This window comes from Cetorhinus maximus, chromosome 5 (genome assembly GCF_964194155.1).
Source record: "Cetorhinus maximus chromosome 5, sCetMax3.hap1.1, whole genome shotgun sequence".
Lineage (NCBI taxonomy): Eukaryota > Metazoa > Chordata > Chondrichthyes > Lamniformes > Cetorhinidae > Cetorhinus > Cetorhinus maximus.
This window is the reverse complement of record NC_135883.1, coordinates 61,356,075-61,375,407: the sequence shown is the minus strand read 5'-3', so window position 1 is coordinate 61,375,407 and position 19,333 is coordinate 61,356,075. Positions and strand designations below refer to the sequence as shown.

Below are 19,333 nucleotides of genomic sequence, written 5' to 3'. Positions count from 1 at the left end.
GGGTTTGGTAACTGATAAACTTACTCTTTTTTTGACTCAAGAAAACCTGGTTTGATTGGCTCCTTATTAACAAATAAATATATTTGGATTGGAAAAGGCATTTACAGGGAAAATAAAATTTTAAATCCTTTGTTACAACCAACCAAGGGGGTTGAATAGAAGGGGAGCCAACTCACTCCTCCTCGCTTGGTCATAACAATGAGCTCATAGCTTTATCTTCCAGAAATAGTCTTGACAAGTTGTGGAAAGAGCAATTGGTCAGAATGATACAAACCTTAATGGACCTTTGTTGCAACTATTTCCACTGCAGTACACAGTAACAAAATCAACAATTTGCAGCATTTAGGTTATTTACAACTGGTGTACATTTAGTGTATAATGAGGCTGTAGTTTTATTCCCCAACTCTTCAAAATCCTATGGTGTAGATCGCTGCAAGTTGGGAAGTCAAGAAATGCAATACATTTCCAAGTGGCTTGGAGGGGAACTTCCAGGTGGTGGTGCTCCCATGTGTATGCTGCCCTTGTCCTTTCAGATGGTAGTGGTCGTGGGTTTGGAAGGTGCTGTCTAAGGAGGCTTGGTGAGTTCCTGCAGTGCATCTTGTAGATGGTACACACAACTGCTACTGTGCATCGGTGGTGGAGGGAGTGAATGTTTTTTGTGGATGTGGTGCCAATCAAGTGGGCTGCTTTGTCCTGGCTGGTGTCAAGCTTCTTGAGAGTTGCTGGAGCTGCACTCATCCAGGCAAGTGGGGAGTACTCCATCACAATCCTGACTTGTGCCTTGTAAATGATGTTCTTATGTTCCAACATGCGCACAGAATAAAATGGTGACTCTGATGAGTATTGATGGCATTTGGGGAGTCAGGTAGTGAGTTACTCACCACAGGATTGTTAGCCTCTGGTCTGCTCTTGTAGCCACAGTATTTATATGGCTAGTCCAGTTCAGTTTCTGGTCAATGTGAAGGCTGACAGTCACAAACACTAATCTTTAATTATCTTATTTTAGCTTCACTTTTGGACTTTAAGTCAACTCTGTAATGAATCTTAGTTTGTAGATGTTGATTTAAACCTAAATGCGATTGTGCTTTGATTAGTGATCAATTATATAAATCGGTAATATTATGAAGACTTGGACATTTTCCCCAAGGATTTTTTTTTCTTGCGTGTCATATACACAGGTGCTGTTTTGATTGAACATTGTTTTTTCCTAGGTATTTTTCCATTGTTTAAAAAGAGGAACTGTTCTTACTGTATTTTGACTCCAATGACCATTGAACTACATACCAAGACAAGAGTGGCCTTACATGGCATGTAACAGGAGTTGGAATTCGATTGCTGGACTACGACCTGATTGATGGCAGATGGGAAGACACCATCAAAAGATCTATTAGCAATTTGGACTGGGGAGTCTGCAAAGCCTTCCAGTACCTGTGAAGAAAATTGATAAGGATTCATGTTTTTCCAGAGCCATCGTTTTGTGAAAATTTGAACTAAGCTTAGAAAGGCTGGAATGGAGCAAGAAACACTGCTTCCAGGATTTGGGGCTGCAGCCAGAGCGGAATAGTCACCCACTAAAGACTATGGAGGAAGGGACATCGGGGTGACTTGCCGAAGAGTCCACCCCTGTAAGGTTGCTCAGAAACTTGGTAATGTATGTACCAAGGGCAATTTTTATCATTTTAACGTCCTGTCGTGGAACAGACTAAGTTGGGATTATCCATTTTGGGGAGCTGTTGTGAAACAGACTAACTTGGGGTTATTAAAAAATCTCTCTTTTTCTTCTGATATATATGCTTTCTCCTTGGAATAAAGTTATCTTTCTTTGTACTTCTTTCTCTTTTTATATTACCAATTATAATTGTCATATCATTATTATTGTTATAATTATCCTTATTCAATATTGAATAAAATTGCTCTTTTAACACGTTACTTGGCATTATCACACATTCCTGTTACGTCCAGAGTACAGCTCCGAACCTAAGTGAGACTCCAAAGGGACTTGATCTCACGCCCCCTTACAAAAGTGATTCATACTTGGAAGTTTTCCTGCAAGGATATTTCTTTATTTCATTCCTTATTCTTCTTAATTTTTTTGAAAGGAATGTTAAGAACATTACCTAACTGCATAGTATCCAGCCTTATAACTCCTGGGATACCTGGGCTCTTCCAATTCTGGCCTCTTGTTAGCCACTTCATTCAGTTTTCAGTGAAGGTTTTCTAGTTCCTGTTGGCAAGTACGTTGATTATGACTATGCTTAGCAATTAGTAAGTTTGGGACTGCCCAGCCATGTCTTCGCTATTACAAGGTGCTGCCGATGTTTGAAGAGAGAAACAGACCTAATATTTCAGGTTGATGACCTGTCATCAGAACTGGAAAAAGTGAGCGATGTAACAGATTTTAAGCACTGATTTTAATTGCTCCACCATTGGTGGCTGTGGCTTCAGTTGCCAATGCCCTAAGCTCTGGAGTTTCCCCCCAAAACTTCTCCACCTATGCCTCTTTTTCCTCCTTCAAGACACTCCTTAAAATCTACCCTTTTTACAGTCCTCTTCCCTAATACCTCCTTAATGGGACTTGGTGTCTCATTTTGTTTAATAACGCTTCTGTGAAGCACCTTGGGGCATTTTATGTTAAACGGAATATATAAATACAAGCTGCTGTTGCTGCTGACCTGGAAGTATTTAAAGGTGTTTGTCAATGCCTAGAATAGATTTTCCATTCTCTGGCAGTACCTTGATGAGTACCTCAGTCCCCATTTTTTTTGTGTATGTGTGTGTGTGTTATTTTTGATGGCAGTTATTGATTCTGATTTCCTATTTACAACTCCTCTAGACCCTGCTATGTTTCATTACTTGCCCCAATAACATCACTTCTTGCCTTGTACTGTCATTTCTTTCGTCATTTAAACCCCCTTGCCTTCCATCCTATCTCAGGCATTCCCATTGTTCTCTCTCCCCTCCCACCTTTCCTTGTCTCTGTTACTTGTTTAAAATCTGTTACATCTCTCAGTTTTTCCAGTTCTGACGACAGGTCATCAACCTGAAACATTAGGTCTGTTTCTCTCTTCAAAGATCTCTTTGTCTTGTAATAGCAAAGACATGGCTGGGTAGTCTCAATCCTACTAATTACTAAGCATAGAGTCGTAATCAACGCATTTGCCAACAGGAGCTAGAAAACTTTCACTCAAAACTGATTGAAGTGGCTGCTATGCTACAGACAAGCACAACTTACTGACCGTAAAGACAGCGTATCATCAGGGTGATGGGCTCAGTCTCAGCTACATCACTGGAAATGAAGAGCAAACTGTCTATAATGAATGAATATGTCAAAGCTGTCAGAACGTTGTCAATCACTGGCAGCACTTGTCAAATCACTAAGACAGGTGGATTGAGGGGAAGACAACACAATTATAAAGTCTAGTCACCATTTTATACAGATGGGGACTAGGATAGGTCAGAATAAACGAGAGACAGGAATGTTAATCTGGGAAGTCATAGCTCTAAACCTCCTTATGGTTGCAGTGCGAGCTTCAGTCTGTTTCAGTGTGCTTCTATTTGAGTCCACAAATTGGGTGGTTAAGCTGTAACTTCAGGCAAAAAATTGGCAAACATGGCTGAATTTCATGCAAATGTTGCAAGGAAACTATGACGCTGAGTAATTGGTGACTGCAAAAGGCATTCCAGGAAAACAATCCACAGGGATTATCTGTAATCCTTTGGCACCCAGAGTGTAGAATGCTTGTTTGCTAATATTTTAAACACAAATCGATCCTTCATTTAATTCTACACGTGGAAGGTCCAGCTTCATGCTGCAAACAGCAATTTTGTGAGAAGGAATGAGCATAATTTAATTAGCTTAATTCAGTGACATGAAAAAGGAATCTCGCTTTTTCACACAAGCAGTGGTAAGTGAATTTTTTCCAAAAAAAAAAAATAGAATATTGCAGATGCTGGCAATCTGGAATAAAAATACAAAATGCTGGGAATACTCAGGTCAGACAGCATCTGTGGAGAGAGAAACAGAGTTAATGGGCAGGATCTTGTGCCTTACCCCATGGTAAGTTTGATGAAGGGATTGGGTGGTGCACTTAATCAGGCAGGAGGGTGGCGTGTGGATACCCGCCGCCTTCCCGTCTCCACCCAATTAATTCTATGGGGGAAAGGCCCGTGAACAGCCTTCTCACCAACTGAAGGCCTTAAGTGACCAATTAATGGCCACTTGTAGGGCCTCATCCCGTCACTGCTGGTATTAAACATGCAATGTGTGTGTTGTGTGTGGGGTGGGGGGGCGGCGGCAGGGTGGGGTGGGAGGTTGGGGGGGTGGGGGGGGGGGGGTGGTATCGCCACATGGTGTGCATGACAACCAAACCCTGGTGTGTTTGCTTGCAGGCTGCGGAGTTGGGGTTCCCTTGCTCAAAGGCACATAGTGCCTGGTCAAGGAACCCGGTATCAGGAAGAGGAGGGCAGGGGACGCTTAGAGCCGCCTCACTGCCCTTGCTGCTGACTCCCCTACACCCCCTCCTCCACAACCCCCACCCTGCATACCCCCTCCTGCCATCACTCGCCTGTGGCCTCGGTCCTAGGCCTCAGGTGGTTGTCGTTTTGGCAGCAGCCATCGCCTCACCAGTGAAGCTGTTGTTCAAAAGAGCAGCAAGCCTCTGATTGGCCAGCAAAAAGTAGGTGAGACCTCTTCCCCTGGGGAGCTGATCTTGGGGAAAGGCCTGCCACAGGCCTGTCAACTGCCTGATTAGCATGTGCTGCCGGGGGGCCTTCTCAGCAAGATACAAAGCAGGGTCTCGCTAGCTCTTGAGTCAACGGCCAAGACCCCATCGTTGACACAAGATTCTGCCCAAGTCCATGGCCTTTCATCAGAATTGATAAAAGCTAGGGATATAACAGGTTTTGAGCAAGGGATTGTTGGGACAAGTACAAAGGAACATCTGAGTTTAGTGTACAAGCACACACCACCTGTCCTCAACCCGTTCCCCCCCTCCCCCCTCCTCTACCCACCCTCCAACTTTATAAATCAGCAGTAAATTGGATGTTAAGCTCATTGGTACTTAAGAGGCACAACCTGAATGCAAAACAACAACCTGAAGCAGGCAGGTTGATGGCAACCAAATTAATTCACAGCACAGGTTTAACTGTGGAGTTATGAGAATCAATACTGGTAACAATACTTCAATATTTGAAAAAAGTAAAACCCACCAGACAATATTTATAAATGAAAACAATGGTCAAATTGGTAACACTTTTTAAATCAATTCAGCTCTCATTTTCCACTGTAAGCTGAAGGATTGCGGACATGATAGTTGGTGTGGGAAACGGAAATCTTCACACTGGTCAAAAGGGGCTACATATGAACATGTGTACAGACCATATGAACATTGAAATTAGGAGGAGTAGGCCATTCGACCCCTCAAGCCCGTTCCACCATTTGATAAAGTTGATCTGACTGTGGCCTCAACTCCACTTTCCTCTCAACCCCCTTTGTATCCTCTGACTCCCTTGTCAATCAAGAACCTATATGACACAGCATTAAAAATATCCAATGACCCTGTCTCCACTGCTCTCTGGGGAAGAGAATTCCATAGACTAATGACTCAGGGAGAAAATAGTTCTTGACTCTGTCTTAAACAGGAGACCTCTTATTTTTAAACTGTGACCCCTAGTTCTAGTCTCTCTCATATGGGGAAACACTCTATCAGTATCCATCCTGTCAAGTCTCCTCAAGATCTTTTGTGTTTCCATAAGATCACCTCTCATTCTTCTAAATTCCAATGGATACAGGCCCAACCTGTCCAACTTTTCTTCATACAATAACTCCTTTATCCCTTTTTGTGATTCATATGCCAGGACACTCAGGTCCCTCCTGATGCATACCTAAGTTGAAAATATTTGATGGTGACACTGGTGATAAGAATTCTTTTGGTCATTATGTGTTGCAATATGATATACGCTTTGTCATGGTTACCTCTGTTCAGTAATTGCAGCAAAATTGTAAACACATTCTAAGCTAACACATTAATTAATTTTGCTCGAAATACTGAACACCAACTTACAAAATTCATTTACAGTGCCATTACATGTAACAACCAGAAGCTAAAGCAAACATGCTTTGCCTTTTACTAACACATGACTAAACTATGTTAGTCGATCTCCGGTGCTATTGCTCATGAGGAGTCAAAGAGTCTCTATTACAACATAATTCTTATTATCCTTACTTAGCAAGGTGATGGATTTCTTCACTAATTTGAAATGCACAATAATGTTAGAGGGAATACTTGGCGAACATCTAGAGTTGTGGAAGTGTTTGCTGTCTGAACCTCCAGTAGCATATTACCTCATGATTATGAAGATTTGAGGATCCAACCTGAGGAAAGTGAAGAGTCAATGACCATTCCAATGCCTCAAGGTTGCATCCCAATCCACCAGGTCCTGAAACAATTTTTCTCACATTACACAGAATGGCCAAGCCCCTGCCCATGAAATGTTGCAAGTTCTAAAGCCATCACCCTCCTCCCTGAAGTAGCTGGGAGATCAGGTCTTATTGATAATTGTCTATCTTCCTTTCACCAGAGGCAACATTGTCAACCCAAAATTATATGACATAGAATTTTATATTATATATGTGTATATGTGTATATCTAAAAATTTACATATTATGAAAAGCTCTACCAACATAGAAATGGAGTAAGTTTTCAATCTATCAAGGTCATCCTTCTGTCTAAGTTTGTTCACACAGACTTCAGCACAACATGAAGTAGAGGGATATGATTACTTCACCAAAACATGAGTCATACTTTGCTGACTTAATCCCTCCACTCTATGTTGAGTCAGAATCATCAACTGGATCTGCCACTCTTTCTCAGTGAAGACCCAATGAACAGAGAATTAGCATTCTGCCAGGTGTGTAGTTTATAAACAGCTGTCATCCACACAGTGACCACCTTATTTCAGCCATGACCTCAGTGAAGGCACTATTGATGGCCTACTATTAATAGTAAAAGCAGATATCACCATAAGCTAAATCTCTAAGAGAAGCCCTGAATCACCATCTAAGGCTTAGATTAAGGGTAGCTATTGCAGTGGCTCAGAAACATCATCGGCCTCAAACCAATGTAAATGTACATGACACAGGGACTTTGGAGGTGTTTATTTTCAAATGCAGAGGCCTGAGTAAGTAATCATAAAACTCCACGATATATAATTAAAAATATACCGGTGCATTGGAGGGATTATAAATCTATAATTTTAATAAATAAACATTACAAATTGCCCAGGCTTTCTTCTTGCAGTTTATGGTATCATTTAAATGTTTGATCAGATCATTGCCTTGTTAACAATTGCTGCTCACAAAATAACAAAGTTGAAGTAGAGTGGGGGCCCTGCACCTCTTTGCTGCACTATTCAAAATGTATTTTGGTTAATCGGAACACAGTTACACACTCCACCCATCAGGAGTCCATGCCAAACAATGTGTGGCATCACAGAAATATTCAGAATGCCGTTCAAGACGGCAATGCACATGATGAAAGCGGTGGAATTTGTAAATGTAACACAGTCTAAAATTACAATATTTTAATGGTAGATTATGATATTTAGAAATTCCACGGGGCGGAATCGTCCCAGATTTGCATTAAGTGCAGTAGCGGCGGGTAAAACGCTAGCCACGATTGTGGGTTTTCATGCCATATTATAAGACCATAAGACATAGGAGTAGAAATTAGGCCATTCGGCCCATCGAGTCTGCTCCGCCATTCAATCATGGCTGATAAGTTTCTCAACCTCATTCTCCCGCCTTCTCCCCGTAACCTTTGATCTCCTTACCAATCAAGAACCTATCTATCTCCGTCTTAAATACACTCAATGACCTGGGCTCCACAGCCTTCTGTGGCAATGAATTCCATCGATTCACCACTCTCTGGCTAAAGAAATTTCTCCTCACCTCTGTTCTAAAAGGCCCAAACCCACCAAATTACTTATGCATTCCCAGGAAACATGCCATTTCCACGGTGGGTGGGCTCTCATTCACCCACCACACAGACTCTCTTGCGCCCGCCACACCATCACACGCTGTTTCAGCGCACCAGGCACCACATTTAAAGTATAACTGCACTCAGTGCTTCCAGCCCAGGGCTGCAGCAAAGAAGACATGGTCCAAAAGGCAAGAAGACTGCAGCCCTTGAGCGCCTTCTGGATGCCTTGGAGGCCCTCTGTGATGCCCTCTACCCCCACTCTGGCTGCAGGAGGGGCAGCTACATTTCCATTCTGGCTTGGTAGGCAATGGCATTGGTGATTAGTGCCAATGTGGCACAGAAGAGATTGGCCATCCAATGCAGAAAGAGGATGAATGATCTCATCCATGAAGCCAGAGTATGACAACCATCTCATCACTCCAAACTCTCTCACTCAAGCCCATCACATATTCACTGGCATCTCACTCACTGCCAGCTCAAGGGACATCACCACCCATTCTCACACACACACCCTCACATCTCCATCTGGCCTCATCCCCTTGGAGACTGCCTCCTCAGTCCTCACCATCTTGAGGCCACTTGCACAGATCAACGTGCCCCACTCGCACCCTGAGATACCCTCCTTCCCCAGTATAGCTTTTGTCCTGCAGCCTCTTCCCTTGCCTGAGGCCACTTCGAACCCTTTCCCCAAGCAAGGTCTTGCCCTGCAACCACTGAGAAGCCGCCCACATATGGCTGATCTGGTAGGTAGAGACCTACCCATCAGCCTCCCTAAAAGTGATGTGGTGCTGCCTGTGAAGCCTGGCACTTGTGACTGTGAGTGCTGACCGAAGCAAGGTAGGCAAAGATATCCTTGAAGTCCCGAGCGAAGTGCAGCTCACCAAGTGCACACCTTATATATGCTGTTGTGAAATATGTCAGCATGTTTTTCTGCCGACATGGGTGGGCAATCCGGGGAGGTGGAGGGGCAGATGAGTCTGGCGGGCCTGGCCTTATAATGATATGCTGATGTATTACAGTGAGGTTTCCGGCATTTGATTGTGAGGAACGCAGCCTGCCACCGGCAGGCAGAGTGGATGATTGCAAACTGGTTTCACCATGTCGTGAAATCAATTTTTGGCCTTCTCGCCATATTGTCCACTCACGACGCTGAACACACCCGACGCCAGCAAGCATGGAAAACCCGAGCCATGAATTCTTACCAACAGTATGAGGGTTTAAGGTGCCAACCATTTACAGAGACAAACGGGCTGTTTTCAATCGTGAGACATCAGATAGGCAGTGGTCACACCACCTGCTGATGTTACTGGCGAGTAGCTTGACTGATTTGCATGGTCACATTTCATTACAATAAAATCAGCTAGCTGCCAGTGTCAAACATTGACAGGCAGTTTGTCCATCGGAGGTGAGGGTGGTGCAATTCTGATGCCTCTTCCTAAGAGCCAAGTCGGCTGGGCCACTTTGAGGGTAGGGGACAGGCGATAGCAGGTGGATGCCACTAAACAATGGGTTCCATAAAAATCATGCAGAAAATGTACCTTCAATGTGTGGGTGTAGCTTCCACCAGTTCATTTAAGGACTGTTGGCCTCTCAATATTTAGTTCAAAAATTACACTGGAGTTTTAAATATGTCATTGGACTTTGATGTAAATATATTAATGAGGGCTTTGCCTGCTCTGGATGGAAGTGATAGCCACTTAAATCAAGGCCTGCCCAAAAAACAAATCATATTAGACAGGCCGAGGGCAGCATTTGGGCAAGTAATAAAAACAGAAAATGCTGGGAAAGCTCAGAGGTCTGGCAGCACCTGTGGAGAGAGAAACAGTTAACGTTTCATGTCTGTTTGACTCTTCAGAATACAGAATTGTACTGTGATGTGACAGAAGGAAGTTTGGAGCCTCTACCATCACTATGCATAGCTCCAGGCCACAACATGCTTGTAAAAGTCTATGTTGCCATAGCAACTTGGGCTCCTTGAGGAACTGGTTGGCTCAGTTGGCTGGATGGTCCGTGTGGGTCAGATTGGTGTGAACAGCATGGGATCTGATCCCCGTTCTGGCTGGGGTGAGTTCAGGACATGCCTCCTCACCCTCGCCATGGTGGAGGTCATGGCACTGTGCGTCGGACTTGCCTTCGGGCACAGAGCTAAAGAAGAGGAAGAGGAAGAACTGTACTGGGAAATCGGCTGTGTGTGAATTTCACCAGTCGTAACAAATATGAAACAACTATTCCTGTACTTGTACATGTAAAGACATGAGAATTGTTAAGAACAGGTAAAAAAAAAATCAGGCTGATCAGTCAGCTTCCTTTTGATAGATCTCAATCCCACCAATCTGCCTTCTCACAATATTCCTTAATGTCTTATCTTTTCAAAGTGGACCTTAAGTGGGTGCAAAGTCCACTTCTGGAAGGAGAAGAGGGTTCCAGAAAGAATAAATAGGAGTCTGAAAAAGAGTCATGGACCTGCTACATTAAACTAACCTTTCTCTGCAGACCATTTCTGACCTACTGCCTTTTTCCAGCATTGTCTGCTTTTTAAAAAAAAAATACTTATTACACAAGCATGTCTTCAAAGGAGAGGAAGGTCTCTATGAGCCCACTTGTGGAAAATATCATGACATGCCTGCCTAGATGGGTGAATGATCATTGGCAGGCAGTTTGTCCATTTGTAGCCAGCCAAACATCAGCCAACATTGCTCTAGGCTCTGAAGGAGGATCATACAGACTCGAAACGTTAACTTGGTTTCTCTTTTCACAGACGCTGTCATACCTGTTGAGTTTTTCCAGCATTTTCTGTTTTTATTTCAGATTTCCAGCATCTGCAATATTTTGCTTTCATCTGCTCTAGGATTTTATGTTGATGAGCCAAGCTTGCAGCTGCCAAAGATACTGATAAAATCAAACTGCTAAGTTTGTTCTTGGTGTTCCAGGGATAGATAGATTGCTCTTATTTGACCAACACTGGCTGCAATTGGAGTTGGAACTGGTGCCAAAAGCAACACTCTAGGTTAAATACAGCACTGGTAAGAGCAAAGTCATTAATTTCTGCAAAATTTGCAGAACAGTAAATTGCAATTAGGAATGAACAGATGGCCCATTAGCTCAGCTCTGTTACTAAGGTACAGGTACTCATCCAAGTCCTGAGTAAGTTAGATGGTGCTGTAACTTGAACATAATGTTTAGAAGTTAGCTCTGAAGTGGCATCTTGAATACAGAACTGAAATAACAATAAGTTCTCCAAAAATCCCCAACAGGTATAAACATTTGTCTATGCTTGATGCAAGGCTCTTAAGAAGATAAAAAAAAGTAAATAAGTTGAGCTAAAAATTTTAGTTTCAGGTTGCTCTGTACCTTAGGCATACTTCTGAATTCATATTAGAACCAGTGAATCAACCAACTGCAGAATATATACTAATCAAGTTAACTCATCCTCAGCAGCCTTCATTTGTTATTGAAGGGGTTGGGACCTGAGCTTTCCCCCAGGCACTTGCCCTTTTTTGAGCAGTCGCAGAGTCTTGTTTCAAGAAAAATGGAAGGAAAATTTCCTTTCCAATTTTCAACTATCAGTACTGTGTATGAACAGAAAATGGAGGAGGCCAGAGAGATAGGAGGACTGGCTGAGAACTAAGAAATTGCTACCTCTTCCATATTGCCCAAATAGCTCTTCTATATTTCACTATATCAACCTTGTCTCTGTGGTAGCACTCTTACCTCCAGTTCAGCCGGTTGTGATTTCAAGTCTTACTCCAGAGGCAGGTGCTTATAATCTCGGCTGACACAGTACTGGGGGAGTGCTGCACTGTCAGATATACCATCTTTCGGCTGAGATGTTAAAATGGGCCAAGAATTACAATAGCCCCCACCCCCGCAATGATATTTGTTCCAGACACCATTTGCACACTAATTGTTTCTGCTGTCATACAATGAAAGAAAGCTGACCTGGACTTGTGCAAGACCAGCAATGGAAATTATATAATATTAAAAGTTTAGGTCTGTGGGCAAGAACTGCAACTTTATCCATTATTAGTTCTTATGTCCACATCCAGAATGAAACCTGTGAATGCAAACTAGCTATGGTGCAATTACATCCTTCTGCCAGTGGTGGTGCTGCAGTTAAATTTATGTAACGCAATTTCAATAATAAATGTAGATAAAGGAATTTATACTAGGGAATAAATTACAAGATGGTACATGGAAGTAAGAGATTTTAATAAATTATTATTTAACATGTTTATTTTAAGTCGACATGTCTTTGCAATTACTGTTTATCAACATTTTATATTCACCGGTAGTGAAATGAGGCAACATACTGGAATTACGAGACTAAGGACAGAGAAAGCAGTGGGACTCAGTCGTGCTGGGAATTTCCTTTGGTGTTTAGGGTTCAGTGCTGAAGCAATTTCAATCATGTGTATCCCTGACCACAGGGCTGTCTGTTACTTTCAGTAATCGTGTTGCTATAAAATTCATGGGCATTTGATGCATTACCTCACTCCACAATTGTGAAAATGGTAAACTAAGAAAACACACCAGAAACTGGCGGGCTATTTAAACTACTGTTTCACTGCAGGCCAACAGTCCAAAGAAATCCACTATATATGCAAAAATGACCCCACTAATACCTCTGCCTGCAAGGGTAGTTGTTACACTGAGCACAACATGGGGTGATATGTCCTGAAACATTTAAACAGTTAAAAATGCATGATATTAAGGTGATGTTATCACCTCTAAAAGGTGCTTTCAGCTACATTCTGTAAAGGCTGCTAGAGAACTGACAGTAAAACATTGCCACATTGTGAAAATATAAGCTGCATAGGGACCATATTTGTTCTGCACCTGTGTGAACATTGATAGTTCTCTTAACACCTTGTTATTTTTTCCTGTTGCTACCCATAGACCGAAACTGAATTGTGATGTCATGACACCTCAGCTATTATTGACCTGCTCAACAGTTCTATCATTTCTGCCTTGGATGCTCTCTTCCCCAAATCTTTTGTTCTTTTCCATCCTTGTTCTCTCTCTACTTTCACAACCCTAAGTGTGAGGGCTATACTGTGGCTTGAATGTGCCTGATTTTGTCATCAACTGTCTGGGTGAGGCGCTCAAGCACCTTCTGTCATCTTTGAAACCATGGACCCCAACACATGTCAAAAGAAGAGCAGGAGGGACAATCAAGTCAAAAAATGTTTCAAGAAGGTGGAGTGGCTAAGGCTGAATCCTTTCCCAAGGCTCATCTAATTTGTATTACCACATTCCCTCTTGGGGGAGCAATGCCATCAATACTCGTCAGATTCACCATTTTATTCTGGCCACAGCTGAGTTGACCTTTCAGCCTGCTCTCACACAATATTATCAGAACTGATCCAGGCACACACTGGAGCATGAGAACACCATCTACAAGGCACAAGTCAAGAGTGTGATGGAATACTCTCCACTTGCCTGGATGAGCGCGGCTCCAACAACGCTCAAAAAGCTTGACACCATCCAGGACAAAACAGTCCATTTGATTGGCCTCCACCCATAAACATTCACTCCCTTCACCACCAACGCACAGGGGCAGCAATGTGTACCATCTACACGATGCAATGCAAGAACTCACCAAGGCTCCTTAGACAGCATTTTCCAAACCCACGAATGTTCACATCCCAAATGACCAGGGCAGCAGAAACATGGCAACATCACTACCTGGAAGTTCCCCTCCAAGCTCCACACCATCCTGACTTGGGAATATATCGCCGTTCCTTCACTGTCGCTGGAACTCTCCCTAACAGCACTGTGGGTGTACCAACACCACATGGGCTGCAGCGGTTCAAGAAGGCAACTCACCTCCACCTTCACAAGGGCAATCAGGGATGGACAATAAATGCTGGCCTAGCCAGCGACATCCACATCCCATGAATGAATTTTTAAAAACACAGGAACAGAGAATTTAGTCTCATGAGCCTTTTCTGCTCTTCAATGAACTCATGCTTGATATGCAACCTAACTCCAAACACTCGCCTTTGCTCCAGGTTCCTTAATAACTTTAAATAACTGAAATTGATCCATCTCATTTTTAAAAATTAACAATTGATCCAGCATCAACCGATGTTAACGGAAGAGAGTTCCAAACGTCTTTCACCCTTTGTTTCCTAACTTCACTCCCCAAAGGTAAGCTCCAATTTTTAGACTATGCTCCCCAGTCTGAGATTCCCCAACCAGCAGAAATAGTTTCTCTATCCACTCTATCAATTTGTCTTAATATGTTGGAAATTTGGATTAAATCACTCCTTAATTTCTAAATTTCATGGAATATAACCTTAGTTTGTGTAAACCCCCTTCGTAATTTAACCCTTGGAGTCCAAATATTATGCTATAAAATCCAGATTGTATTTCCTCCAAGGTCACTATATCCTTTCAGAGATGTGGTGCCCAAAAGTGAACACAATATTCCAAGTCTAACCAGGGCTTTGCATGGCTAAAGTATGACTTCTAGTCCCTTCTATCCTAATTTTATTGATATAAATGTGAACATTCCATTTACCTTATTTTTTGCTTGTTTCCATCACATCTTAATGATTTATGCACATTCACTGATAAATGTCTTTATTCCTCCACTGTTTCTAGCTTTTCATCACTTGGAAAGTACTCCAATCTATCATTTTAAGTCTAAAGTGGATGGCATCACACATGCTACATTGAAGCCCATTTGCAAAAGTTTTGTCCATTCACTTAATCTATCAATATCTCTTTGGAATTTTATGCTTCCAACAATAGTGCTGACCATCTATCTTAGTGCCATTGGCAAACTTAGAGATGTGACACTCTATCTCATCACCAATGGGATTGATAAATTCAGTTATTATTATGAGGTTTAAAAGATTATTTTGGGACTTTGACTTTAAATTCTGGGTAAAATTAAGGGGGGTCCTGTGACCTGTGCTGAAAACTGCCTGACAACAGGTCTGGGTGATGGGGCTGCTAAAGATTAAAGGAAGGCCTTGATTGTTTTACTGGGAAGAAGGTGCAAGGTGTTTACGCTTAGACAGCCTGTGTGCTAACAGTGGACAGACTGTGTCTCCAAAGTCCCAGAAAAGTGTTGAGAATGTCATATTGTAAACAGTTGTGCTTTAAACTGTCCATTTTGTTCCACGATGAATGAGAGATGGGGTCTCAGGGATAGCTAATCAGCACTTATATCTGGATAAAAGGCCCATGTGATTCACATTGCCAATGAAGGGTGCAAAGGAAGCCATTGTAAAGATTAAGTTACAGGCTTTCCTAGAACATCACTGAATATCACAAACAGGTGGATTAGTCTGCCAGGGTTCTGGAGAGAGAGATTGAGTAGCGGGAGGTCAAGAGTCTCTATGATTCACCACACAGCTCATGCTTGATTTGGAAAGACAAAATTCATCAGGAGTTAGAACAAGGATGAATGATTTGCATAGCTTTAGCAAGAGGGAGAAGTCTCCCAGAAAACTTGCACCATGAAAGTTGACTTTAATTGTCTGGGGTACTGCCATGGAGAAACCATACTGTTAGGTGTGATTCTGTGATTTGAGCACATGCTGAAGAATCCTCAGTGCACTAACAGCTACACTAATTTAACCTATTTTACACGAACAACCAATTTGAGATAATCAGTCAAGCTCGCAACGTGGCTCAAAGTGGCATACATGCATATGCAACCTGTTCTTTGTAAAGAAAAGGAATATGTTCAAGCCTTGCGCCTCTTTTGAATTACCCGGAAGCATGTTGCTGTCTCCATGACAAAGCTTTGGCCAGTCAGAGTTGATTTGCCAACAAATCAGCACCCTTTTCTCCTGTGGTATAAATTGTTGTGATTGTTTAAAATTTGGCATTCTTGTGCTTGTCCTGATGAGTGCAAGATGAAAATCTTCAGCAACATGTCTCTTTTCTCAGCAATATGAAATGTTGTCCTTAATCTGCAGCAGCACAGATGTAATATAATGTGTTGCTTGAAAATAGGATTTAAATCTAGAATATTTAGTGGAAACTGACTGTTATCAGTCCATTTAGTCCTTGTTGCTCTGTGTATACACTTACTCCAACTGTTTTGCAAGGAAACTGAAATAAACTAGTTCTGCAAAGTCAGTATGAGGAGCGAGGTACCAAATTAAGAAGCAGAACCTGAAAGGTAATAATCTCTAGATTATTACCTGAGCCATGTGCAAATTAGCATAGGGCAAATAAGATTAGAGAGACGAACGCATGGCTCAAAGACTGGTGTGGGAGAAGTGGGTTCCGGTTTGAGGGGCACTGGAATCAGTACTGGGGAAAGTGGGGACTGGACAGTTGGGACGGTTTACACCTGAACCGTGCTGGGACAAGTGTCCTCGCAAATCGCATAATTAGGGAAGTAGAGAGGGTTTTAAACTAACTAAGAGAGGTGAGGGATCAAGCTTGGGTAGAGGTAGCAATTCAAGGTGTACAGTCAAAACAGGAGAGCAAAATAGTAATATGAGAAATGAGGGTCAGAGAGTGGCTAGAAGGGACAGAGAGGAAAAAAACTAAGAATAATCAACAGTCAAGACTAGATGTTACAAAGGTGACAAAAAGTCAAAACTGGAGGCTCTCTATTTAAATGCACATATGCATTCTAACAAAGTAAATGAATTGATGGCCCACGTTGAAGTAAATAAATACAATCTGATAGCAATTATGGAGACGTGGCTGCCGGACGAAAAAGATTGGGTCCTTAATATTGAAAGGTACATGACTTTCAAGAAGAATAGGAAGCTAGGTAAAGGTGGAGGGGTAGCACTGTTAATCAAAGAGGGCACTGGTGCAATAGTTAGAGATGACCTTGGTTCAGAAGATCAGGATGTAGTATTGGTTTGGGTGTAGATGAAGAATAGGGGAAAAATTAGTAGGGGAAAAAAGCCATTAGTGGGAGTTGTCTACAGGCCCCCTAACAGTAGCCACAGTGTAGGACAAAATATTCAAGAGGAAATATTGTGTGCTTGTGATAAAGGGATGGCAATAATCATGGGTGATTTTAATCTACACATAACTGGAAAAATCAGATTGGCTGTAGTAGCCTGGATAAGGAGTTCTTAGAATGCTTTCATGATAGTTTCTGAGAGCAGCATGTTCTGGAACCAACCAGAGAGCAGGATATATTGGGCTTGGTATTGTGTAACATGAGAGGATTGATTAATGACCTCAGTGTAAAGGCACTGCTAGGTAGCAGTAACCATAATATGATTGAATTTTACATCCAGTTTGAAAGGGCGAAGATCGGGTCTAAGACTAGTGTCTTAAACTTAAATAAGGGCAACTATGTGGAGATGAAAGCTGAGCTAGCTATAGTGAATTGGGAAACTAGGCAAGAAGATAGATCAATAGCAAAGCAGTGGCAGACATTTAAGGGATTATTTCAGAGTATTCAGAATAAGTACATTCTTAATATAAAGAAATATTCTAAGAGAAGGACCCACCATCTGTGGTTAACTAAAGAAGTTAAGGAAAGCATCAAACTGAAGGAAAAAGCACACAACTCCGCAAAGATGAGTGGCAGGACAGATGATTGTACAGAATATAAAGAATGGCAGAGAATAGCTAAAAGGTTAATCAGGAGAAAGAAGTTAGAGCATGAGAGGAAGCTATCTAGAAATGTAAAAACGGATAGCAAGAGTTTCTACAAACACTTAAAAAGGAAAAGAGTAAGTAAACTGAGTGTTGGTCCTCTAAAGAGTGACAGTGGGGAGTTAATAGTAGATAATGAGGAAATGGCAGAAGAAATGAACAAATATTTTGCTTCTGTATTCATTATAGAGGATACAAAGAACATCCTAGTAAAAGCTGCAAATCAGGAGGCGAGCGGGAGAAAGGAACTTGGTGAAATTGAAATCATTAGGGAAATGGTACTGAGCAAATTGATGGAGCTGCAGGCAGGCAAGACTCCAGGTCCTGATGGACCACATCCTCGGGTCTTAAAAGAGGTGGCCAATGAGGTAGTCAGTGAGCTAGTGCTAATTTTCCAAAATTTGCTAGGTTCTGGAAAGGTAATATCAGATTGGAAAGAAGCAAATATAATGCCTCTATTCAAGAAGGGAGGGAGGCAGAAAACAGGAAACTATAGGCCAATTAGCTTGATGCCTGTCATGGGGAAATTATTAGAATTAAGGAGATTATATCTGGGCACCTAGAAGAGCTGAAGGCAATCGGGAGGAGTCAGCATGGTTTTGTGAAAGGAAAATCATGTTTAACCAATTTATTGGAGTTTTTTGAAGGAGTAACATGCACAGTGTTTAAAGGGGAGCCTGTAGGTGTACTGTACTTGGATTTCCAGAAAACATTTGATAAGGTGGCACATCAGAGATTATTATAGAAAATAAAAGTGCATGATGTTCGGGGTAACATATTACATGGATAGAAGATCGGCTGGCTGGTAGAAAACAGAGAATATGCATAAATGAGTCTTTTTCTGATTGGTAGGATGTGACAAGTGGAGTCCCACAGGGATCTGCACTGGGGCCTCAACTTTTTACGATTTACATCAATGACTTAGATGTGGGGAGTGAAGATATGGAAGCTAAATTTGCAGATGACACAAAGATAGGAAGGAAAGTATGTTGTGAAGAGGACATGAGGAGGTTGCCGATGGATATAGATAGGTTGAGTGAGTGGGCAAAGATCTGGCAAATGGGGTTTAATGTGGGAAAATGTGAAGCTGTTCACTTTGGCAGGAAGAACAAAAAAGCAAAGTATTACTTAAATGGAGAATGGCTGCATAATTCTGAGGTGCAGAGGGATCTGGGCGTTCTAGGACGAGTCACAAAAATTTAGAATACAGGTACAAGTAATTAAGGAGGCTAATGGAATGCTATCATTTATTACGAGAGGGATTGAACATAAAAGGAAGGATATTATGCTTCAGTTATACAGGGCATTGGCGAGACCACACCTCGAATACTGTGTCTAATTTTGGGCTTCTTATTTAAGTAAGGATGTAAATGCATTGGGCGTGGTTCAAAGGAGGTTTATTAGATTGATATCTGCGATGAGTGGGTTATCTTATGAGGAAAGCTGGGGCAGACTGGGCTTGTTTCCACTGGAACTTAGAAGAGTGAGAGGTGATTTGATTGAAGCGTACAAGATCCTGAACGGCCTTGACAAGGCGGACGTCGAAGGGATGTTTCCTCTTGTGGGTGAGTCCAGAACTAGGGGGCACTGTTTCAAAATTAGGGGTCGCCCTTTTAGGACAGAGATGAGGGGAATTTCTTTTTCTCTCAGAGGGTTGAGCAACTGTGGAGCTCTCTGCCTCAGAAGGTGGTGGAGGCGGGGTCATTCAACATTTTTAAGCCAGAGATAGATAGATTAACCCAAGGTTATCAGGGTTAGATGGG

At 42.1% G+C, this 19,333-nt stretch overlaps 1 protein-coding gene across 1 annotated transcript in view; it reads right to left on the bottom strand.

Annotated features, from left to right (window-relative positions):
* LOC144680673 (CUB and sushi domain-containing protein 1-like) overlaps positions 1–19,333 on the bottom strand; it is a 2,611,816-nt gene that overhangs the window by 1,057,096 nt on the left and 1,535,387 nt on the right. The window lies entirely within an intron of this gene.